Below are 23,701 nucleotides of genomic sequence, written 5' to 3'. Positions count from 1 at the left end.
TGCCCTTTCTGCCAACTAGTGACTATTTCAACATTTACTCAAATTTCAAATAGTCAGCCAGATTGTCTTAGTTAACTTTTTTTTTTTTTTTTTTTGGTAGAGACAGAGTCTCACGGTACCGCCCTTGGGTAGAGTGCCGTGCCCATCGACCAGAGCTCTGACTACTGAGCCATCTCACAGGTCACAGGCCAGTCTATGGGTTTGTGGTTCCTGCATCAAGTCCCATGTTTTGTCCAACTGTAGCCACTTCTGTTTATGCAAGAACACATTTTCTCGGCTGTCACATCTTCCTTTAGCACAGTGTGAGAAACAGTTTCTTTAGAAAAAGACAGTGGCGGGCGGCGCCTGTGGCTCAGTTGGTAAGGCGCCAGCCTCATATACCAAGGGTGGCGGGTTCAAACCCGGCCCTGGCCAAACTGCAACCAAAAAATAGCTGGGCGTTGTGGCAGGCGCCTGTAGTCCCAGCTACTCGGGAGGCTGAGGCAAGAGAATCCCTTAAGCCCAGGAGTTGGAGGTTGCTGTGAGCTGTGTGAGGCCACGGCACTCTACCGAGGGCCATAAAGTGAGACTCTGTCTCTACAAAAAGAAAAAAAAGAAAAAGACAATGGCACTATGGGAGGTTGAGGCAGGTGGATTGCCTAAACTCAGGAGTTCAAGACCAGCCTGAGCAAGAGTGAGACCCCATTTCTACTAAAAACAGCCGGGCACCTATAGTCCCAGCTACTTGGGAGGCTGAGGCAAGTGGATCACTTGAGCCCAGGAGTTTGAGGTTGCTATGAGCTGTGATGCCATGGTACTCAACCCCAGGGCAACTGAGTGAGACTATGTCTCAAAAAAAAAAAAGGACAGTGGGTATGAACTAGGGAAATAAAGCAGCAGGGGATGTGTGGATCTCTTCTAGGGACTGCAGCTTCATCCAGTTCCCAGAGGTAGCAGTGGTGGCAGATCCAGTGGCAGGCAAGGCATCTGTGTTCATCAGATCAGCTCTACAATGTGAGTTGGGGCTTGGTTTCTGACTGGAGAACCCTTTATCCTGGGGATTCTATGAACCACCAATATCATTTTAATCAGGTTCTTTTCTGCTTAACTTATTTATTTATTATTATTATTTTTTAAAAACAGAGTCTCACTTTATTGCGTTGGGTAGAGTGCTGTAGCATCATTGCTCACAGCAACCTCAAACTCTTGGGTTTAGATAATCCTCTCACCTCGGCCTCCCGAGTAACTGGGACCATAGGCACACGCCACGATGGTTGGCAAATTTTTCTATTTTTAGTAGAGATGGGGTCTTAATCTTGCTCAGTCACTTACCAACACAGGTTGCTAGCCCCTGAGCTCAAGGGATCCAGAGTGCTAGGATTACAGGTGTGAGCCACCATGCCTGGCCTAATGGGTAATATCTTAACTTGTAATTCTTTGCTTAGAATTACAAGTTAAGAGTGACTAGCATATGTGGAGTGACTAGCATAGGTCTTTACACAGAGTGATCTTATCTTCTAATAGTCTTCAATACACATATTTATCTAACTCTTCTGGGGATCATGCTCTTGAAGTCTGAGATACAATCTGCTCTTGTACAAAGCCACAGCTCCATATCCTTTAGATTAAGACTTTGCCAAGAACTCCAGGGGCCATTCACTCTTGCATATGGGAACTTTCCCAGATCTTTTATCTCCCTCCAAAGATAAAAGAATGTTCTTGGGACCTAGGCCTATAGTGCAGCTGCCTTTCTTGATCATATTGTCTCACGTCAATCAAAAGCCTATGGAGTCACTTACCAACACAAGGAAAAGGCAATACCAGACACTACAGAGTTTTCATAATTTTAAGGAACTAAGTTTACTGGGCTGGCACAGCTATGCTATTCTCCAGCATACCTGACTTGCTCACAGCATAGCTGTCCAGGGACAGCTTACAAGTCTGAGCACCAGGAGTTGCTCAGGCTCATACCCTCTGGCAAAACAATTGCTGGGTCTTTGGCTATCTGAGTTACTACATTTGTAGGAAGCTGTGGCAGCATCCAATGCTCCCTTGAAGGCTGTCCTCTCCCTACTGGACTGTCCTCTCCTTACTGTGTCCTAGAAATGGCTCTGAACAGAGCTTCAGAGCTTGCTGGACAGGGCTTGATGGATGTCCATGTGTGCTCTTACCTTGCCTCTTTCTTTGTCATGTAAGTGTGGTAAATACTAGAAATAGTGCAAATACCAAAAGGCAGGTGAGGAAGGTATCAGGCATTGCTGATAAATAAGTCTGCTAAACCAAGATCATTGGTGAATCCCTGTGTTTCAGAAGCTGGGGGAGTACACAGGAGAAAAGGTCAGGGTGAAGGAAAAGATTGGGGATATCCTGTTAGGGAAGCCAGGGGAGGAGAGTGTGCCAAGGTGAGCTGCCAAACAGCAACACGTGCTGCCAAGAGGCCCAGAAGGATAAAGATTACAGAAAGGCTGGATGTAATAAACTGAAAGGTCAGCAAGAGGTTACCTCCCAAAGTGCTGAGGAGGGCTCTGAGATAGGTCAATCAAGGAAGACTTCCTGCAAAGGACTACTTTTGAATTCTGCCTCAACAACGGTAAAGAACATGAATTGATAGAAAAGCGAGAGGCTCTTGAAAACTGAGAAAACTTGGCGTGTAAGTGAAAGGTTTTGCTGCAGAGGAAGATGCATGAAACAATAAGAAAAACAATGGAGCTGGTGAGGTTGGGAAGGGAGGCAGCAGCTAATACCAAATCTTCGAAGCTCTCATAAAGAGTTTGTTCTGGCCGGACGCAGTGGTACGTGCCTGTAGTCCCAGCTACTCGGGAGGCTGAGATAGGAGGATCACTTGAGACCAGTGGTGAACTCCCAGGAGCAGGGGGCCACCAGGTTGCTTAAGAGGGGTGAACCGGCCCAGGTTGGAAACAAAGCAGGTCAAAACTCCTATGCTGATTGGTAGTGGGATCATGGCTATGAATAGCCACTGCACTCCAGCCTGGGCAACATAGCGAGACCCTGTCTCTAAAAAAAAAAAAAAAGAGTTTGTTCTGGTATGTAGGTATTTTGAAGTCACTATAGAATGCTTTTGTGTTTCTAATTCCAGTGATAAAATGACTATATTAGCCCCCCTCTTTATTTTGGATGTCAAATGATCCTTTATTGAAACATTTTCTTTTATATTTCATTTTTTTGCAGTTTTTGGCCAGGTCAGGTTTGAACCCACCACCTCTGGTATATGGGGCCGGCCCTCTACTCCTTGAGCCACAGGCACTGCCCCTCCTTTGTACTTTTTAACTAGCCAGGTATTTCACAATACCTCTATTGATGTCATCTATGATGTCATGAGGGGGCGGTTATCAATATTGCAGACCACCAACTGGGCTGTCCTCAGGATCTCTTTAATGGTTCCAGAGAGTTATCTAGCTAAAGATCAGTGCTGCACCTGTCTGGCAATGTTGACAATCTCATCAAAAGTAATATTTCTGTTGCAATGTTGTTCTGTTTCTGTCTCTCAGTGGTTCCTTGAGGGCTTTGATGATGAAGGCAGAGGCAGAAGGTACCACTTCAAACTGGGCCTGTCTGTTCTGGATAGTCAGTTTCACTGAAATTCTCAGACCCTTCCAGTCACCCAGTTGCCTTGGCAATGTCATCACCAACTTTTTCAGGAGATAAACCCAGGGGGCCAATCTTGGGGGCCAGGGCAGACATGACACCAACTTCGCCACCAGTGCACCTCAGGTATACCCAGGCCGTGTGGGCTGCCGGGCTGTGGCCGGTCATCTGGTCCTCCCTCCCCATTTACATGTGGGCAAAGTGAGGCCCAGAAAGGCTGAGCAGCTAGGTCAGGACGGCACAGCACAGAAAGGCCTCTGGTAGGTGGCGGCTTAAGAGTCCTACATGGGAAAGCTTTGCACACTTGGCAGGGGCCGCAGAGAGGAGGGAGGCTGGAGGCTCTGTCCTGCAGGCCCAACACAGAGCACTGACTTTAATCTCATTGGGGTCGCCCTTAGGTGGCATTCTGGAGGTGGCTGGAGTCAGGTGAAACTGGATTTAGGACTACCAAAGAAAGTTGCCCCTTGGCCTCCTCGGAGCAGAAAGCCAAAAGGCAATAGCCCCTGGATACATTTCACAACCCCTGGTGAATGCCTGAAACCACTGAGCTCTATATATACAGTCATATATCACTTAACAATGGGCATATGTTGTGAGAAATGCGTTGTAAGGTGATTTCGGCATTGTGTGAACAACATAGAATGTACTTGCACACATCTGGATGATTGATCCTATTGCACACCTAAGCTATATGGTACACAAACCTATGCAGTGTGTTATGGAATACTGTAGGCCACTGTAGCACAAGGGTAAGTATTTGTGTATCTAAACAGAAAAGGTACGGTAAAAATACAGCTAAAAGATAAAAAGTGCACGTGTAAAGGCACTTATCATGGGTGGAGACTGCAGGACTAGAAGTTGCTCTGGTTGAGTCTGTCAGTCAGTGGCGAGTAAATGTAAAGGCCCAGACACTAGGGTACACTGCTGTAGACTTTATAAACACCATACACTTAGACTACACTAAATTTATAAAAAATATTTTTTCCTTTAATAAAAAGTTAACCTTAGCTTATAACCTTATTTTACTTTATGAACTTAAATTTTTTCTTCTTTGCTTTTTTCCTCATTTCTTTTATTTTGAACTTAAATTTTTAAAAAACTTTTTTTTTTTTTTTTGATACAGAGTTTTACTCTGTCACCCAGGCTGCAGTGCAGTGGTATGATCACAGCTCACTGCAACCTCCAACTCCCAGGTTCAAATGATTCTCCTGGTTCAGCCTCTGAAGTAGCTAGAACTACAGGTGTGCACCACTGCACTTGACTACTTTTAAAATTTTTTGCAGAGATGGTGTTTTGCTATGTTACCCAGGCTAGTCTCAAATTCCTGCCCTGAATGCATACTCCCTCCTAAGCCTCCCAAAGGGCTGGGATTACAGATGTGAGTCACCACACCCAGCCCCTCAGGGGAAATTTTAATTACATAAAATATCCATCATGGCCCCATTCCATAACCTTTTGACCTAGTAGATTTCTACATCTATTTATGACCATTCATTTGACAAATATTTATTAAATGTCTTTAGATTGCCAGGACTCGGACACACTAAAATACTGCCTTTAAATAACTCACAATCTTTAATTCTATCAAAAGAGATTGATAAATTATAAAAACTACTGCAGTATGATGATAAATTTAATAATGAATTCTTTAAAGTTCTTTGGGAGCCTGAGAGAGAAGTTGTCTCTTAATACTAGGACGATGTGGTTAGGGGGAAGTAATTTCTTGTCAGTTTGAGCCAAGGCATGTGGGTGTAGGGATAATAAGATGCTTTAGGGACAAATAGTTGATAATGTTATAGATACTTTGGAGATATCATGGTTTATACAACTTGAGGGGAATAAGATTTGTTCTAAATCTGATCCAAGGATGTTTGACACCAAAGATATTTGGCAACAAATATGTAATAAAATTGTGAAATATCGGCAAATTTTCTTGGAAAGTATTTTATGAATCAAGTTTCATTGATTCATAAGTTTAATTCCTTGTTTAATGCATGGACTGAAAAGCTCTTGAAGATATTGTAGGGGCATCAAAACTCCACTTCCATCCTGTTAGGATTCTGGCTGGGCCTGGAAATCAATACAAGACAGATTAACAGGGGAAAAAAGCATACAAATTTATTTAACACAAATTTTATAAGGCATGGGGGCTCCCATAAGGAAATGAAGACCCAAAGAAGCAGTTAGACTCAATCATTTATGCTAAATTGGACAAAGAGTAGTGAACAGTGAAAATGTAATAAGGCAAATATGCTTGAACTAGGGTAGCTAACTGGGTAAAGAAGTGACTAGGAAGATAAAGGTTAGTGTAACAAAAAAAAAAAATTTTTTTTTTTGTACAAAATTCTTTCCCTGTTCTTGAAAATAAGAATGCTACTTTATAGGGAGGACACCTTTCACATGGGAATTTCATCTTTTGCCTTTTTTTTTTTTTTTTTGCACTTTTTGGCTGGGGCTGGGGTTATGAACCTGCCACCTCTGGCATATGGGACCGGCGCCCTGCTCCTTTGAGCCACAAGCGCCCCCCCCCCCATCTTTTGCTTTTAAGAAACAAAATGAAGGTCAGAGTTATCTTCTTGTACCTGCTGGGTTTAAAAAAAATAATTTTAATTCAAAGTAGTCGACATGGCAGGGCAGAATATTCTAGGGTGCCATAGTCTTAACTCTCTCACTCTCTTCCCCTGGGTAGAGTGCTGTGCCATCATAGCTCACAGCAACCTTAAACTCCTGGGCTCAAGTGATCCCCTTGCTTCAAACTCCCAAGTACCTGGGACTACAGGCGCCTGCCACAACGCCTGTCTAGTTTTTCTATTTCTCATGCCTTCACAATTTTATTATGTATTCGTTGCCAAATATCCTGGTTTCAGGCTGGTCTGGAACTCCTAAGCTCAAGCAGTCTACCCACCTTCAGCCTCCCAAAGTGCTAGGACTACCTGTGTGAGCTGCCATGCCTGGCATCTTAACTCTTTCAACATAACGGGGTCAAATTTTCTCAGAGGACAGCGTGGCAGGATCAGAATACTCTGGGGGTTAAAATATCAGCATGTAAATATTCTGCTGCTTCTGTCCTTGTCACAATGACTGACAAGTGAAGGGCTATATTCCTTCCTATGTCATAGGGTTACCTTCCCCTCCTATAGCATATCTCCCAACATTGCCTCCCCTCTTTGTTATATGAAATTCCCCAAACCAGTCACAAACTTAAATGTCCACAGTACATGGTGGATAAAATGAGAAAAGTGAGGACCATGATAAACTAAGAGGACCTGCTTTGTCCAAAGAAGAAAGCTGTTGCTTTGCTCCAGGACACTATTGCCAGGTAGGAATGCAGGTCAAGCGTTATCAGAATAGCATATTCGAGAGAAGCCAGAAATCCTGACTTTTATTATAGAAATTTTAAATTTCATATTGTAAATGGGGGAAAAGTGCTAAACTTTGTGTGCAGGCCAACAAAACATGTCTATGGGCCATATTCTACCCCTGGGAAATAGTCTGTGATCTTTTTTCTAAAACATGCACAATTTTCTATGATATCACACTTGAAAGAATGAATGACTGTTCATTCTCTTATGACATCACTGATCATATACTTCCCAAATATGGACCCAACTCTCCTTCAGTTATGCACCACCCACTGGTGATTTCAGAGTTTGATCATCCCTTTAAGATGTCAATTTTTACCCCTCTATTAGTGATATCATGAGCTCTATTAGCAATCTTCCTCTCCAGTCTTGAAGGTTGCTTGGCTACACCTTTATGATGTCATGGATTGCCTTAACACCTTGGAATAACAACTCATTCTTCTATTCCACTGTAAGATTTTGCTCATCTCTGGGTGTCATCCCCCTGTGACATCATGTGTTAACCTCATCCCAGGACTGCAACCTGGGATGGGAAGTGGGAAGATTTAATCTTTATGGCATCACAGAAAGATAAGGTTGTTTAGGTAAGTTCAGTATGTCATCAAAAAATGTCTGCATTAATAGCGCTTTTGAAAAGAATCATAGTTGGGTGCCATACCACATGCCTGCAGTCCCAGCTATTCAGGAGGCTGAGGTGGGAGGATGTAATGTACTGGGATTGCACTTGTGAATAGTGACTGTACTCCAACTGAGCAACACAATGAGACTCTGTCCCCCCCCAAAGAAGAATCACAAAATTAGAGAAGGATGGCTAAATATGTGATTTAGATCACTTTAAAGTGAGTAAAAAGTGTAAACTCTGTTTTCCAATATTTCAGGTCAACTTTTGTCATAGTGAAGAATTATAGGAGCTCTCTGAAGAGATTGCTCACTCAATATACTGTCAATTCCTTAGGAGGTGGTAAAAAGTTACCATGTTTTTCACTTCATGGAAAGAAAATCCAGATATTAGGAAACAAAATTTATGTAACTGATCACTGCACAGTCTAAGGTCTTAGAAGGAAACAAAAATTATGAGTGTAGCACACAATATTTATTTGATAGTGTTCCTAACTGCAGCATGAGTGAACTTTAGTCTCATCTAAATTCTTATAGTCCATGGAATACATGGTTTGGGATTTCTCCTACTTTGTTTGTTTCTGAGATATTGTTCTTTTTGTCTTGGGTTTTTTTTTCCTTTTGTAAGCTTGCCAAGAGGGAGTAGGATTACTGTCCTTAGGATATTATGAAGCTATTTAGGTAGGGATAGTTTAATTTTTAAAGTAAGGGACTCTTGAAACTATGGCTATTGTAACATAGATCTAGATTTACTGTTATTAACATTTATCTCTTATAAGTCGGTCACTGTAATATCAGCAGGTGAAGGATAAAATTTCTGTTCTTTTTCTAAAGGAAAAAAATACAAAACACTATGAGCACCAAGATAATTAGGTGATTTTTCTTTCATTCATCCGACAGGTATGTATTGATTGCCTACACTACACATCAGACACTGTGCTAGGTTCTGGGAAATAAAGCAAGTATGGTCTAAAGAGGCAGACAAGAAGCAGTTAAGGAAAAAAGCACATCCCTCCTCCCCCCAATACACTACCTGTATTAGAGAGTAATGGGAGGGAGGTGGGAGAAGGGAGTCAAATTACTATTTATTTCTTTTTTTTCCCTTTTCCCCCTGCCTCGATTTCTTTGCAAAGGGAAATTACTTTAGACTGAGTGGTCAGAGAGGGTATTCTGAGGCAGTGGCACTTGACTTCCAGTGAATGAGAGAATCCAGCCCTGTGTGTTCTTGAATGTTTACTGCAGCACAATTCACAATCGCAAAGATGTGGAACCAACCCAAGTGCCCATCAATACACGAGTGGATCAATACAATGTGGATAAATAATATGTATATCAGGGAATACTACTCAGACATAGAAATGGTGAATACCTTTTATAATAACTTAGATGGAAGTGGAGACCATTCTTCTAAGTGAAGTATCACAAGAATAGACAAACACACACCACACGTACTCACTATTAAAATGGATCTAATTGATTAACACCTCCCTGCCTATTTGGGAGTAAAATGCAACAAAAAGCAAGCAGGTGGGAAGGGCAAGGAGAGAGGGATAAATTTACACCTAACGGGTACAATGTACACTAGGTACCAGGTGAGTGGCACCTTATATCTTTGTATACAAAGCAATTCTTGTAACCAAACAAAATTGAATACAAAAGCAATTCATGTAACCAAAACATTTGTGTCCTCACAATATTCTGAAATAAAATAAAAATAGAATCCAGTGATGCAAAGTATAGGGGAAATGCTTTTTGCTTGGTCAAAAGCTTTAGGTGGAAATGGTTTCAAAGAACAGAAAAACCAACATAGTTAAAGTATAGTGATTGTTCGGTAGTGAGAAATGAGGCTGGACAGAAAGATAGGAGACATCATGCAATGCCTTGGCAGACACACTAAGGGGTTTGGATTAGAAATTTTGTTTTCAAGTAAAGTAGTGCTATGTTTTAAAGGATTATCCCAACTGCTGTGTGGAGAATGGTTGGATGGGAAGGAAAACAAGAGCGAGAAGAAACAGAGAAACAGAGGGAAGAAAAAACATGCCAGGGCGGGAGGAAGAGGGGAGGAGGGAGGGATTATGTATTTTGGATGTAGAATCAACAGAACCTGCTGGTGGCTGGGTATGTTGTATGAAGAAAAACAAAGAATCAGAGATGACTCATAGGGTTTTAGTTTGAGCAACTGGATGCATACTTTTGCTGAATGAGAAGGGTAGAGAGAGTGCTGAGTATGTTGTCTGGGAAGCAGATGCTGAGACAAAGGCTTATCAGGGGATAATACCTGTACAGGAAAAGAGGTAGAGGCAGATTGTGCAGGGAGAGTTTGCCGATAATGATGTAAACTTGACAGTCTGTGTTAGCCCAATAGGGAACTTCAGAGCAAAACCCGCCAGTTAGAGGTGTTCTGTGTGGGACTAGACCTGTGTACTACCACCTTGCTGGAAACCTTCCCAAGATTTTAGCTTCACACCAAGAAGAGTATGACTTTGGCTTTAAAGCTGAAGTGGAACTTAAAGCAGGTAACAGCCGGAGGATGTCAGCTAACCACATTCCTCAGAGCTGGGCAGCTGGTCCTTTCTTGAAGGGGGATCTGAGCATCACATCTTCATGTCTCCCACAGGGAACCAGGCAGGAAAAGATCAAGAATTTAGTTGTAGGCTTGGCACCTGTAGCTCAGTGGCTAGGGCGCCAGCCACATACACCGGAGCTGGTGGTTCGAATCCAGCCCAGGTCTGCCAAACAACAATGACAATTACAACTGAAAAATAGCCGGATGTTGTGGTGGGCACCTGTAGTCCCAGCTACTTGGGAGGCTGAGGCAAGAGAGTCACTTTAAGCCCAAGAGTTTGAGGTTGCTGTGAGCTGTGATGCCATGGCACTCTACCAAGGGTGACATAGTGAGACTCTGTCTCAACCCCCCCACCCCAAACAGGCAGTGTATTGATTTGGCCTGAGGGCCATTGTTTGCTGACCCCTCATCTAGACCTTAATAAATCAGTAAGTCTTGACTCCCATGTAGAGTTTACCATTGAGTTTTCTCAGTTGTGACTACTTACTGCCTTGGTACTCTACCCAGGGTGACATAGTGAGACTCTGTCTCAAAAAAAAATAAATAAATAAAAATAAAAAAGAATTTAGTTGTAGACAAAAAAGGGAGCCAGGCCTTGTAGTGGGCACCTGTATTTCCAGCTACTAGGAAGGCTGAGGCAAGAGGATTGCTTGAGCCCAGAAGTTTGAGGTTGCTGTGAGCTATGATGACATCATGGCACTCTACCGATGGTGAAAAAGTGAAACTCTGTCTCAAAAAAAAGTAGGGTGATAAGATACTTATTAATTAGATTATCCATTTATCGGATATTTACTGAGCTTCCACAATAGGCCATCCAAATGGAAATGTAGATAGTTGGAGACAGTCTAAACTTCCTAAGAGAGGTTTGGGCCAGAGACACCTGAGAATTAGCACATACTGTACAGGTATGTATTAATATGTATGTATATGGTCATGGGCTGTGATGTATATGGTCATGGGCTGTTTGGCATCATTAATGAGAGACAAAATGACTCTTAACGTGGAGAAGTAGCACTTCTCTAGGGAAGTGTTTGGAAGCAATTTGAGTTGTCACATTGATTGAACAAAGGGCACAGCACTGGCATTTAGTGGGTAGGGTTTAGAAATAGAAAACATCTTGCAATGCATGGGAAATCCTGCCCAGTGAAGAAGTGCCTCACACAAAAATACCATTAGTGTCCTTGTGAAAAGATTGGCAGTAGACAGAGATGAGGTCCTAGAACCAACCCGTGGGAAGAAGCTGCCAAAAAGCTTAAAAAGAAGCATCTAGAATGGCAGAAAGAAAATTAGAAAAAAGTGGTGTCAGATGCCAAGAGAGGAAAAGTGTTTCAAGGAGAGAAGTTAGAAGCAAACAATGCTGCTGAACAGCTGGGTAGAATGAGGTCAGAAAATTGCCCATTCAAGGGTGACCTCAAAAAGAGCAATCCCAGAGAAGCAGTGGAGAGGAAAGTCAGACTGCAAAGATTGAGAGTGAAAGACAAGTGAGCACTGGAAGGAACTTCTTCAATGGATTTGAACAATGAAAGGGAATCTAAGTTGGGGGGTGATTTGGGGTCAAGGAAGAGATTTTATTTCCAACACCACATTATGAGAGGTTTAAAGATATAGAAAAGTTGAAAGAAGTTTGCAGGAATATGACTAAGTTTTCTGATTAACATTTTATTCTACTTGCTTTATCATATCTCTTTATCTGCAAGGAAGGGAATTTTCAAAACATGGAAGTTGCTCCTTTAGAATGTATGCCTGGTATGTGATTCTACAGCCAGAGGAAGACTGATCATATAGGAAAGAAAGGGAATAGCAAAATGAAGGCACGACGTTCTTGAGAGGTGAGAGGAGTGGAATTCAGAGCATAGGTAAAGGGACTGGATTTTGTTTTACAGAAAGAGGAAACATGTACAGAATCATGTATGTTTGTGGATTCGATATATGGTAGACATAGCAAACGCCGGGCTGTTGCCTAAATAACGACTACACTCTCTTCTTATTAACAAAACCCAAAATTTAATGTGGGGGTGGCACTGTGCTGGGGCCCAGGGAATCAATCATAATTGGTCTAAATCAGTCATAACTAGGGCATTACCCTTTGCCAGACACTAACTTTTCTGTCATACCTTTAGCTAAGAGAATGGTCATATAATGCATTTCTAGTCAATGGAACTTAAGGGCCAGTGGGGGTGTGTGTGGGGGATGTTTCTGTGAAAAATTTTCCTTTGCTGACAAAAAGGAGAGGAGATTTCTCAAATAAAAGTTCCTTTTGCTGCCTCCTCCCCACCACAATCCCTTACCCCATGTGTTTCCTATTTTTGAACCATTCATGCTATTAGGAAGTATGACAGCTGTCTTTCAACCTGAGGCAATAAACCTGAAGATGAAAAGCTGGAGCTAAAAAATGTAGAGGCTGTGATGGACCTACGTAGCAGGTGAGCCAACTCTGACAATTGCCTATATCCAGGCTTATTTTTATCATAGAAAAATAGACTCTAGCTCATTGAGTCCTCTGTAGTCAGGTTTTATGTCACTCTAGCTGAATGTAGATACAGAACATGAAGGAAACATGGTGGCTGTTACTTTTTTTCTGTTGGAACACCTCTCCCCAGCTTGATTCTGATTACAGATTCAATTCTTCAGGCCACAGGAGTGAATATCTGACCTAAACAGGACTAGATTCTTTCTTTCTTTTTTTTTTTTTTTTTTTTTTTGTAGAGACAGAGTCTCACTTTATGGCCCTCAGTAGAGTGCCGTGGCCTCACACAGCTCACAGCAATCTCCAACTCCTGGGCTTAAGCAATTCTCTTGCCTCAGCCTCCCGAGTAGCTGGGACTACAGGCGCCCGCCACGACACCCGGCTATTTTTTTTTGTTGTTGCAGTTTGACCGGGGCCGGGTTTGAACCTGTCACCCTCGGTATATGGGGCTGGCGCCTTACCGACTGAGCCACAGGTGCCGCCCAGGACTAGATTCTTTCTACTGAGAATTTGAAATAATCAGGAATACCAACAGACAGAAGGAAATAACCAAATGACAGCTTCTAAAAAGAAAGGCCCTCTTGCCCCGGGATTGTTACCATACTCAAAGTCTGTCTATGAGTTACTAACACCTAACATTCAGTAGGTAGAGACCATGGATGCAACTAATGTCCTATAATGCACACCACAATCCCCACAACACAGACTTATAAAAATATCAATAGTGCTTCTGTTGAGAAGCTCTGTTTTAAAACAAGAGTTACTTAATTGATACAAGAAGATTTCTTAATTCTCTCTCTCTCTTTTTTTTTTTTTGTAGAGACAGAGTTTCACTTTATGGCCCTCGGTAGAGTGCCGTGGCATCACACAGCTCACAGCAACCTCCAACTCCTGGGCTTAGGCGATTCTCCTGCCTCAGCCTCCCGAGTAGCTGGGACTACAGGCACCCACCACAACGCCCAGCTATTTTTTTTTGTTGTTGCAATTTGGCTGGGGCTAGGTTTGAACCCGCTACCCTCGGCATATGGGGCCGGCGCCCTGCTCACTGAGCCACAGGCGCCGCCCAATACAAGAAGATTTCTTAAGACACAGATTTAGGGTCACTTGCTAAAAATGAATGGGAAGGAACGATGTGAGGTTTGAGGAGCAAGGAGAGGCACAGAATGGTCATTGAGGGTGTGAGAGAGGGAATACGACAGAAAAACATTGGGGATTATTGGGCAGTGGTTAGTTAGGGCCTGTCTGAGATTGGTAAGTGTTAGTTTGAGACATGAGTCTAATGATTTTTCTCCAGTCATGCAGAGCTGGACAAGGAGAAGGTACATGGTGGGTTCATTCAAGGCTGCGTTTTTATCAGGTGAGAGCAAGAGACAAAGGAAAGAAAAGGAGTTGTTGTTTGCATGGGAGTAATTTAACTGATGAGCCAGAAGAATTAAGCTGCATAATGAGGGAAGAAATGCTGAGAGATGATTGACAGGGTCAAGTGGATCCAGGAAACGTAAGTTTTGGGGTATACTCCAGAGCAGGGGTCCTCAAACTACGGCCCATGGGCCACATCAGGTGGTGTGACAGTATTTGTTCCTGTTTTGTATTTTTTTACTTCAAAAAAAGACATGTGCAGTGTGCATAGGAATTTGTTCATGGTTTTTTTTTTTTTTTTTTTTAAACTATAGTCCGGCCCTCCAATGGTCTGAGGGACAGTGAACTGGCCCCCTGTTTAAAAAGTTTGAGGATCCCTGCTCCAGAGCTTGTCAGAAATACAGACTTAAAATGAAATAAATAAACAAACAAATACAGAGTTTCAGGCTTCCTCCCAGACCTACTGAATCAAATTTTCATTTTGATAAGATCCTCAGATGATTTGTATGCGCAGGAGAGATTGAGAAGCAGGTTGGCACGGCAGCTCACCTCTATAATCCTAGTACTCTGGAAGGCCAAGCTGGGAGGATGGCTTGAGGCCAGGCGTTTGAGACTAGCCTGAGCAAGAGTGAGAAAAAACAGAAAAATTAGCCAGGAGGGGTGGCGCAGGGCTGTAGGGAGGCTGAGGCAGAAGGATCGCCTAAGCACAGGAGTTTGAGATTGCTGTGAGTTATGACAACGCCACTGCACTTTATAATTGGGGTGACAGAGAGATACCCTGTTTCAGAAAAAAATAAAATGGAATAAAGTGAAAAATAAAGATTGAGAAGCAATGGATTAAAGGATTTGATGAAGATAAAGAATTTTTTTCACTGAAGCTACTGAGAATATGATCTTGGGTGAATTATCTAGATCAGAGGTTAGTTATTGCTTTTCTGTAAAGGACCAGGGGTTCTGTCATGATTATTCAACTCTGCCACTGTAATACAAAAGCAGTCAGAGACAATACATAAACGAATATATGATGTGTGTGGCTATGTTCCAATAAAACTATCTATCAAAACAGGCAGTGGGCTCAGTGCCTGTAGTTTAGCAGCTAGGGCGCCAGCCACATACACCGGAGTTGGCGGGTTCAAACCCGGCCTGGGCCTGCCAAACGACAACAACTACAACAAAAAAATAGCCAGGGGTTGTGGTGGGCATCTTAGTCCCAGCTATTTGAGAGGCTGAGGCAAGAGAATCACTTAAGCCCAAGAGTTTGAAGTTGCTGTGAGCTGTGACGCCTCGGCACTCTACCAGGGCAACACAGTGAGACTCTCTCTCAAAACAAATAAACAAAACCTCCCACCCAAAACAGGCAATGTATTGATTTGGCCTGAGGGTCATTGTTTGCTGACCCCTGATCTGGACCTTAATAAATCAGTAAGTCTTGGCTCCCATGTAGAATTTACCATTGAGTTTTCTCAGTTGTGACTACTTATTGCCTCCTGGGAGTAAGTACTTCTCTCTCTCTTCCTTTTTCTGAACACAATAAATGCCTTTTAACTAATGGGCCAGCTGATGTTCTGTGGGATTCTAAAAGAGGAAGTAAGGAGACAAACTAAAGTACAAGCAGCCAGAATCTGTGCTTGCTTTGGCAGCCCTTATACTAAAATTGGAATGATACAGAGAAGATTATCACAGCCACGGCTCAAGGATGACATAAATATGCGAAGCATGCCATAAAAAAAAAAAAAAAAAAGCCAGAATCTCCTTGACACAATTTCCCCCAACTAGAGTACCAAGAGATTCACACCAGCTGTTCCTCTGGGGTTGTTTCACTTTTATTTTCTCTTGGTTTCTAGCAAACTCATTTTGAGTTTCCTTTGAGCCAAAGGAAATCAAGGAATTTTCTAGGAATAAAGGAAATGAAGGGATCTGCTAGGAATCAGGGAAATCAAGAAATCAATTACTTAGATCAAGTTGAGCAATAGAGCCTTGAGGGAAGTGGCAGCCGTAACCAGACAGGGTTTCTTAGCTAATAGGGCTGAGGTGGGGGTGGTTAGAGTGGGGGAAAAGGAAATAAACTCTACTGAGCATCTTTTTTCTAGCACTCTACATATGGCATGTGAATCCTTACAGAAAGTGTAGTATTACAATTCCTAGGTTACAAATAGAGAAACAGACCAATATTTTATTAAACATTAATATAGCACTTTGTGTTAGGCGTCTTTGAACTGCTTTACAAATATAAAATTTAATCCTCATAGGGCAGCGCCTGTGGCTCAGTTGGTAAGGCGCCGGCCCCATATACTGAGGGCGGCAGGTTCAAACCCGACCCCGGCTGAACTGCAACCAAAAAATAGCTGGGTGTTGTGGCGGACGCCTGTAGTCCCACCTACTTGGGAGGCTGAGGCAAGAGAATTGCTTAAGCCCAGGAGTTGGAGGTTGCTGTGAGCTGTGTGATGCCATGGCACTCTACCGAGGGCCATAAAGTGAGACTCTGTCTCTACAAAAAAAAAAAAAAATTTAATCCTTATAACAACTAGAAATGTGAACTATTATTTTCTCCATTTTACAGATGGGAAAGCTGTGCTGTGGAGAGAGCTTTGCTGGAGGATATTAGTTGTATTGATTAGACTGGATTTAATGAAACTACCTTTTTTTTTTTGAGACAGAGTCTCACTCTGTCGCCCTGGGTAGAGTGTTGTGGCATCACAGCTCACAGCAACCTCAAACTCTTGGCTCAAGCAATTCTCTTGTCTTAGCCTCCTATGTAGCTGGGACTACAGGCGCCCACCACAACACCCAGCTATTTTTTAGAGACGAGGTCTTGCTCTGGTTCAGGCTGGTCTGGAACTTGTTAGCTCAGGCAATCCTCCTGCCTCGGCCTCCTAGAGTGCTAGGATTACAGGTGTGAGCGATCATACCTGCCCCCCCCCTTTAATATCAGAGATTTATTAAAATATTTGCCACTGAAAATGGAAAATGGGGGGCAGGCGTGGTGGGTTACGCCTATAATCCTAGTGCTCTCAGAGGCTGACGTGGGTGGATTACGGGAGCTCAGGAGTTTGAGACCAGTCTGAACAAGAGCAAGACCCCATCTCTACTAAAGACAGAAAAATTAGCTGGGCTTTATGGCAGGCACCTGTAGTCCCAACTACTCAGGAGGCTGAGGCAAGAGGATTGCTTAAGCCTGAGAGTTTGAGGGGGTTACTGTGGGGTATGACATCAAGGCACTCTAGACTGAGGCAATAGAGTGAAATTCTGTCTCAAAAAAAAGAAAGAAAAGAAATGGAAAATGGCAACACCCTAATGAAGCTACCTTGTTCAAGCTTTTAACTATTATACCTCTCAGAAAGATTCACTTGTTCCATAAAATGTGCCAGGCCTAGTGTTAGGTAACTAGCTTAAGACTAGGCATGTGTATTCAACTCTGACTCCAAAGCCTGTGCTCTTTCCTCATATAAGAAACTATGTTTCTTAAACTTTTTTTTTTAAATGTGAAACTTGGTCTGTCACCTAGGCTGGAATGTAATAGTGTGATCAGCTCACTGAAACTTCCACCTCCCAGGCTCCAGCTATCCTCCTGGCTCAATCTCCTGAGTAAATACAACCTAGAAATGCATCCCACCATTCTAGGATAATTTTTTTTTTAAGTAGAGATCGGGTCTCACTATGTTGTCCACACTACTCTGGAACTCCTGGGCTCAAGGGATCTTCCTATCTTGGCCTTCCAAAGTACTATGATTATAGGAATGAGCCACTATGCCCAGCCAGGATTATGTTTTTCAACTCTTCTCCCAATTTTGGATTTTACTTATCAAGTAAAGTGACATTTCTTTATAAGACCCTCAGATGACAGCACGTTTCCAGGGCTTACTATTAACATTGCTATTGAAAGCTTGGTGCTTGTCCCTGAGGCTAAATGAAAAAAACAAAAGCAAATGAGGGCAGAATACTGTCCCAAAGTACCACTGTCCCAATCAGAAGCAGAAATTTGGACCTTTTAAAGGGAGGGTTTTCAATTTCAATTTCAGGGTATTGTTCAATTACATCAGGGTTCTGATGTAATTTCCCAGGTTTCCATATCTGGGAAAGATCACCTCTTGGACCTTTAGATCTACAACTGGACAATTCTGGACTCAACCGGACCTTTCCATTGAGCCACCTCCTATGTCCAAGAAAAGACACTCCCTTGCCCCTCTCAACAACTGGTCTGAGGCAGGGATGCAGGTTTAGTTTTCAAAAAAGGGTAAGGGAGGGCCTGTAATCCTAGCACTCTGAGTGGCCAAAGTGGGTGGGTTGCTTGAGCTCAGGAGTTTGAAACCAGCCTAAGCAAGAGTGAGACCCCATATCTACTAAAAAACAAACAACAACAACCAAAAAACTAGCTAGGTGTTGTGATGCATGGTCTATAGTCCCAGCTACTTGGGAGGCTGAGGCAAGAGGATCACTTGAGCCCAAGAGTTTGCGATTGCAGTGAGCTATGATGATGCCATGGCACTCTACCTGGACCAGGGGTTCTCAACCTTACTAATGCTGCAATGTATTTTCATTGTTAAAAAGGGGTCGTGATCCACAGGTTGAGACCGCTGACCTAGACTTCGTCTCAATTAAAAAAAAAGGTAAGGGGGGTTTAAAGAGACAGAAAACATTTCTACCCCTTTCCAGGCTTTTCCTTCTGTTACAACATTACAGTTTTTCTCTAGCACAAAAATCTTTCTTAAAATAAGAGCTGCTGTTCTCTGCTTTATATGCACATGACATTCTGAAATATTTTCCTCAGTTCTTTCTCCTGTCTACTTAAAGGAAAAAAAAATACTGAGGCAAATTGAGGAGCATAAAATGGAAGCACAAATCTTAGAGAAGTCAATCTGAGGAAATTTTTAGTTCTCTAAAAGGCCAATGAAGTTTTACTTTTTCCCAGCAAAAATCATGCCAAGATAGAAAGCAAAGAGAGATAAAACATTTAAAAAAGGGGTTTTAATTGACTGAAACAAGGATAAAATAAAGCAGGTCTCCTATTCAATTTGTCTGGTTCTAACAGAAGTCTTTTCCAATTATGCATGCAGATGAATTATTTTAGGCATTTCAGAGAACTCCCACTTTGGCCATTGCTGTTTAAGACCATCCTGGGTTAGGCAGGTCCACTTGCCTTGATATTTATAAGAGGGTGCCCCATAAGTGTTATATGTAAGTCCAGCTATGTTTCTAAAAGAGTGCTCAGATGTTGAAGCTTGATTTCCCACAATTCAGGAACTTCTCAAAAGCGACCAAGGCCAGTGATGTGCTGCTTATGAGCATCACTCCTCTAGGTGGCACTCGAGAGTCATGCATCTCTTACCTGTCAAGGGGTAGCAGAGTGCTCTGGGTGTGGAGGATCAGACTCTAACATATTATATCCATCCAGTTATATGTTCTTATGGCGAGGAATGCCTTATGAGGCTGTTTCACATCCTGGCCCACAGCCCTGACACTTCCACAAAGTCTCCAGTCACCTGGAATGGGTCAGAAGGAGCAAACTGCCTCTTTTCTTTGGGACAAGAGAACATAACCTTCATACACTTTTCACTATGTAACTAATATAAATTGATCACAAATGAAAAGCAAAGTCTAAATTTCAAACAACAGAAAATAACTGCAATCTTAAAAGCATGCTGTGTAAGCCAGGGGAGGTGGCTCATGACTGTAATCCTAGCACTCTGGGAAGTGTAGGTGGGTGGATTGCCTGAATTCAGGAATTCATGACCAGCCTGAGCAAAGTAAGATCTGAGAACCTGTCTCTACTGAAAATAGAAAAACTAGCCAGGTGTGGTGGTGCACGCCTGTAGTCCCATCTACTCGGGAGGGTGAGGCAAGAGGATCACTTGAGCCCAGGAGTTTGAGGTTGCTGTGGACTTTGACTCCATGGCACTCTACCCACAGCACTCTACCAAGGGGGAGACAATGAGACTCTGCTTAAAAAAAAAGAAAAGCTATGTAAAATGAAACCACTAGTGCCAAACTACCAGAACCTTGACCAAAAACCTTTGCTGTGAGACTGTGTGTGATTTTGACCTAAACCTAGGCAGAAAAACCTAAAACCAAACCTTCTGCTGTGAGGCATAGGCAGAAATAAACAAAGGCAGTTTTTCTCCATGTAACCCAACTCTTTTACCCACAAAGACAAAAACCTTCCATTCTAAAAAGGAAAGTTTTGAAAGAATAGCCAAAATAAAATATAGACCTTTAAACAAAGAGTATCAGGGGTCCTCAAATTTTTTAAACAGGGGGCCAGTTCACTGTCCCTCAGACTGTTGGAGGGCCAGACTATAAAAAAAAAAAACAAAAAACTATGAACAAATTCCTATGCACACTGCACATATCTTATTTTGAAGTAAAAAAACAAAACGGGAACAAATACAATCACACCGCCTCATGTGGCCCGCGGGCCGTAGTTTGAGGACCCCTAGATTGAAGACAAATACAATGGGTTTGTGTTGGTACCAAGCACCACTTTCACAGAGAAACACCAGGTGATTGGGGAGAATCACTCTAAATCTTACAGATTTATGCCTGACATGTGTACCTAAAGAAAAAAAAAAGAAGAAGAAAACTGAGGTGAACTTAATGTAAGTAGAAAGCTTATTTGGGCCAAATTTGAGGACTATAACCCAGAAGCACAGATTGAAGTCGCCTAGAACATATGTTCTGATTACCAGCATTGAAAAGTAGGGTTTTCATTTTTGTTTTTAGAGAAGGGGTCTATGTTGCCTAGGCTAGAGTATAGTGGCTATTAAGCAGGCACGATCCCACTATTGGAAGTTTTCTCTGTTTCTAACCTTGGCTGTGTCACACCTCCTTAGCAAACTGGCCCCCTCCACCCCCCAGAAGGTCACCATATAGATGCCGAACCTAGAGTACAAATCTGGTTGGCATGGCACACTACAGCCTCAGAACTTCCTGAGTAGCTAGGACTACAGGTACATGCCACCCCACCCAGGATGAGTGGGTTTTTAAAGGAAAAGAAGAGGCAGTTCCTAAGTTGTTTACCAAGAACTTACATTAAAATAACATGAGCTGCTGGTTGGCTATACATTGTTCTTTGTATCAAGCATTGCAGGAACATGAACATACTGGGTGAGGCAGCTAGTCACAAAACGAAAAATGCCTTTAAACAACTGCCCCTGGAAATGGCTAGGGGTTTGGGGGAGGGAGGCGGCATAACTGAAGTCCCATACTCCTGTCTCTCCGGCAGATATTTTGCATGCCTGTCTTAGCTCAGACTGCTCTGAGCTATTTTTCTTTTCTCATGCCTAATCTTGCATTATGTTGTTTTATCATTGTTTGCCTTTTCTTGTGTTTTCATTTCCCTTCACTCCTGAATATTGCTGAGAATGTCCTCATCACCAAAGCAGTGTTATCTTTTTCATTATTTTGTTGGAGTAATCCAGCCTTTTAATTTTTCAGGTTTTATTCATCTCCTTGGATTGCTGTGAATAATCCAGATATACTATTACCAGGTGTCTCAGGCTTTACCTTTAAAGGATCTATTCTAAATTTTAGTGCCTAATTCAGGTACTATATTTAGCGGTATTAGATAATAGGTAGTAAAAGTGGAAAAGATAGTCCCTGCCTTCATTGTGCTTACAGTCCAGTGTTTTCTACAGTGTTGGGGGGTGGTATCTTCTCCTGATCTGCCACTACCAATTGTTACTAATGATACAGAGCCAATACCTAGGTTATGGTCCTCCAGAAGGGCAGAAATGGCAGCCCCCATCAGAACAGAGATCAAGGTACCAACTTACCTTCTCTCCCATAAGCCTGCCAAGAAGATTCATGTGGCCCACATAACCTTTGACCTGTACAAGTTGAATCCACAGGACTTTGTTGACTGCATGAACATGAAGGCAATTTTCTATGATACATACTCCCTTTCCTATGATCTCCATTGCCACGAGGCCAAGCGCATTGTGAAAGAAGTTCTCCACTGGGCTCTCTTCAGCAGGCAGGCCACAGGCCATGTGCTGCTTGGCATCTCCTGTTAAGTGTGGCAGCTCCTTGATGCCTCAGAGGGAGAGCAGCCCCCCAAGGGCAAGACCTCATTCCTCATCCCAACCTGTCTGAAGATACTGCAGTGAAATCTCAAGTCCTTGGAGGCCTTCTCCAGGCAAGGACTGGTCTGGGGACCCTATGCTTAACTGGTAGCACCTGCAAGCTTGGCCACTTCTTTTTACCCCTCCCACACCATACAGGACCAAGGGTGAGGAATCAGGAGGAAGGGCTGGAAACCTAGGGTGGGCTGGCCAAAGGAGAACTTCATGTTCCTGGCATGGCCCACCTCCTTCCTGCCCAACATAGCTTAGCTGACCACCATTGGTCTCCAGTAGGCTGTGGCATGAAATTTGCCCCTTTGCAATCTGTCTTCACAGGCTACACTTTCATGATACTCCCTACCTTTTGACTCCTCTATCTCGGAATTCTCCTGAGTGAATTGTCAAGCTCACCAGTGTATGCTATTAAGAGAGTTTACGATAAATTATTTATAGCGATGAAAAACAAAAACATTATTTCCCATGTTTTTAAAATTGAAATTTAGTTTTCCTAACCTCTGGAATAGCCTTTCTTTTTCTGTTGCCTTTATTCTCCAATCTATCCCTGGCTGTGACTATTTTCCTTACATTTGCCTTTGCTAGTAAGCCTCCACAGAAGCAAAGCTACGACGTTCTTGGGCTTTCATGATAAGGTAGATAGGTTGAGATCTTGATTTAAAGAAAATGGACAAGTGCTCTCTTCTCCCGAACCTCAAAAAGGAGCTTAACCTTGAGGTACTGGGTTAAGTATGTGGTTAAATGGTATTAGTAAAGATAACTAGTTTTGAAATCCAAAGACCTGAATTATAGCCCCAACTCAGCCATAACCTGAGAATGGGTAAAATTTATTGAACTTAGAATGTTCCATTTTTCTATTAATTTATTATGCTGTAAATAGGAGGCAACTATTATCTTCGTTTTTCAGTCAAGGAAACAAAGATGCACAGCACTTAAATAAACTTGCCCCAGTCATAGAGTTAGCGGCAAGTAGAGTCCAGTTTTGCAACAGAAGCAGTTTGGATCCACCCTGGTGCACTTAACCACTACCCTGTATTCTTTCCTAAGAATAGACGCTTCCATTGCTACTATGCGGCAAGTTCTGTACTGCTTTGGGTTAATGTCACGTCATCCAATCTTCACTAACAACTATAAAACCCGTTTCTCAGTTGAAAAAACTAATTGGCAGACTCAAGCTTTGAGACTCCAAAAGCTTTTGTAACCCTCTAGTCGCCCATGCACATCTTTGAGCCTGTTTCCTCATCTTTATCACGAGGGTTTTGGAGTAGCTGCCTCAGTTCTATGTGGGAGATGTCCGTAGATGGGAGTGAGATAAGGCGGGGTAAGTATAATCGAGGCACAGGGATGGAGGGCCCAACATAATGGGTGTGGGTTGCGGTTACACTTACGAGTAAGATTCCCGCCAAAGTGGAGGTCCTGGGTGGTAGATCTGAGCAAGGCCTGTGGGTAAGAATGGGTCTGACAGCCCTTCTCTGACCCGGGCGGGCGTTGCAAGGCGCGGGTCAGCGGCCAGGAAGGAGGCGATACCTGGGGTTCTGCCCGAGTTTCGGGACAGAACCTCACCCGCCCAAGTCTTGCTCCACAGGCTTCTCCAGGAGAGCTAGGGAAGGAAGAGGCGCGGCTTCCTCCGCGCGCGTCGCAGAGCGCCACGTGTCTCCTGGCTTAGCCTCCC

At 42.9% G+C, this 23,701-nt stretch overlaps 1 long non-coding RNA gene and 1 other non-coding gene across 2 annotated transcripts; one reads left to right on the top strand and one right to left on the bottom strand.

Moving 5' to 3' along the window:
• Nucleotides 1-5,164: 5,164 nt before the first annotated feature.
• On the bottom strand, nucleotides 5,165-23,672 carry LOC128565487 (uncharacterized). The gene is made up of 4 exons (XR_008374267.1): nucleotides 23,418-23,672; nucleotides 19,284-19,437; nucleotides 14,507-14,575; nucleotides 5,165-5,655 (listed from the first exon to the last, which is right to left on the bottom strand). It is a non-coding gene; the product is annotated as an uncharacterized LOC128565487 (long non-coding RNA).
• LOC128566163 (U6 spliceosomal RNA) lies at nucleotides 15,582-15,686 on the top strand. Its single transcript, XR_008374457.1, has one exon. It is a non-coding gene; the product is annotated as a U6 spliceosomal RNA (small nuclear RNA).
• Nucleotides 23,673-23,701: the final 29 nt, after the last annotated feature.

This window comes from Nycticebus coucang, chromosome 14 (assembly GCF_027406575.1).
Source record: "Nycticebus coucang isolate mNycCou1 chromosome 14, mNycCou1.pri, whole genome shotgun sequence".
NCBI lineage: Eukaryota > Metazoa > Chordata > Mammalia > Primates > Lorisidae > Nycticebus > Nycticebus coucang.
This window is presented reverse-complemented; position numbering and strand designations above follow the sequence as displayed.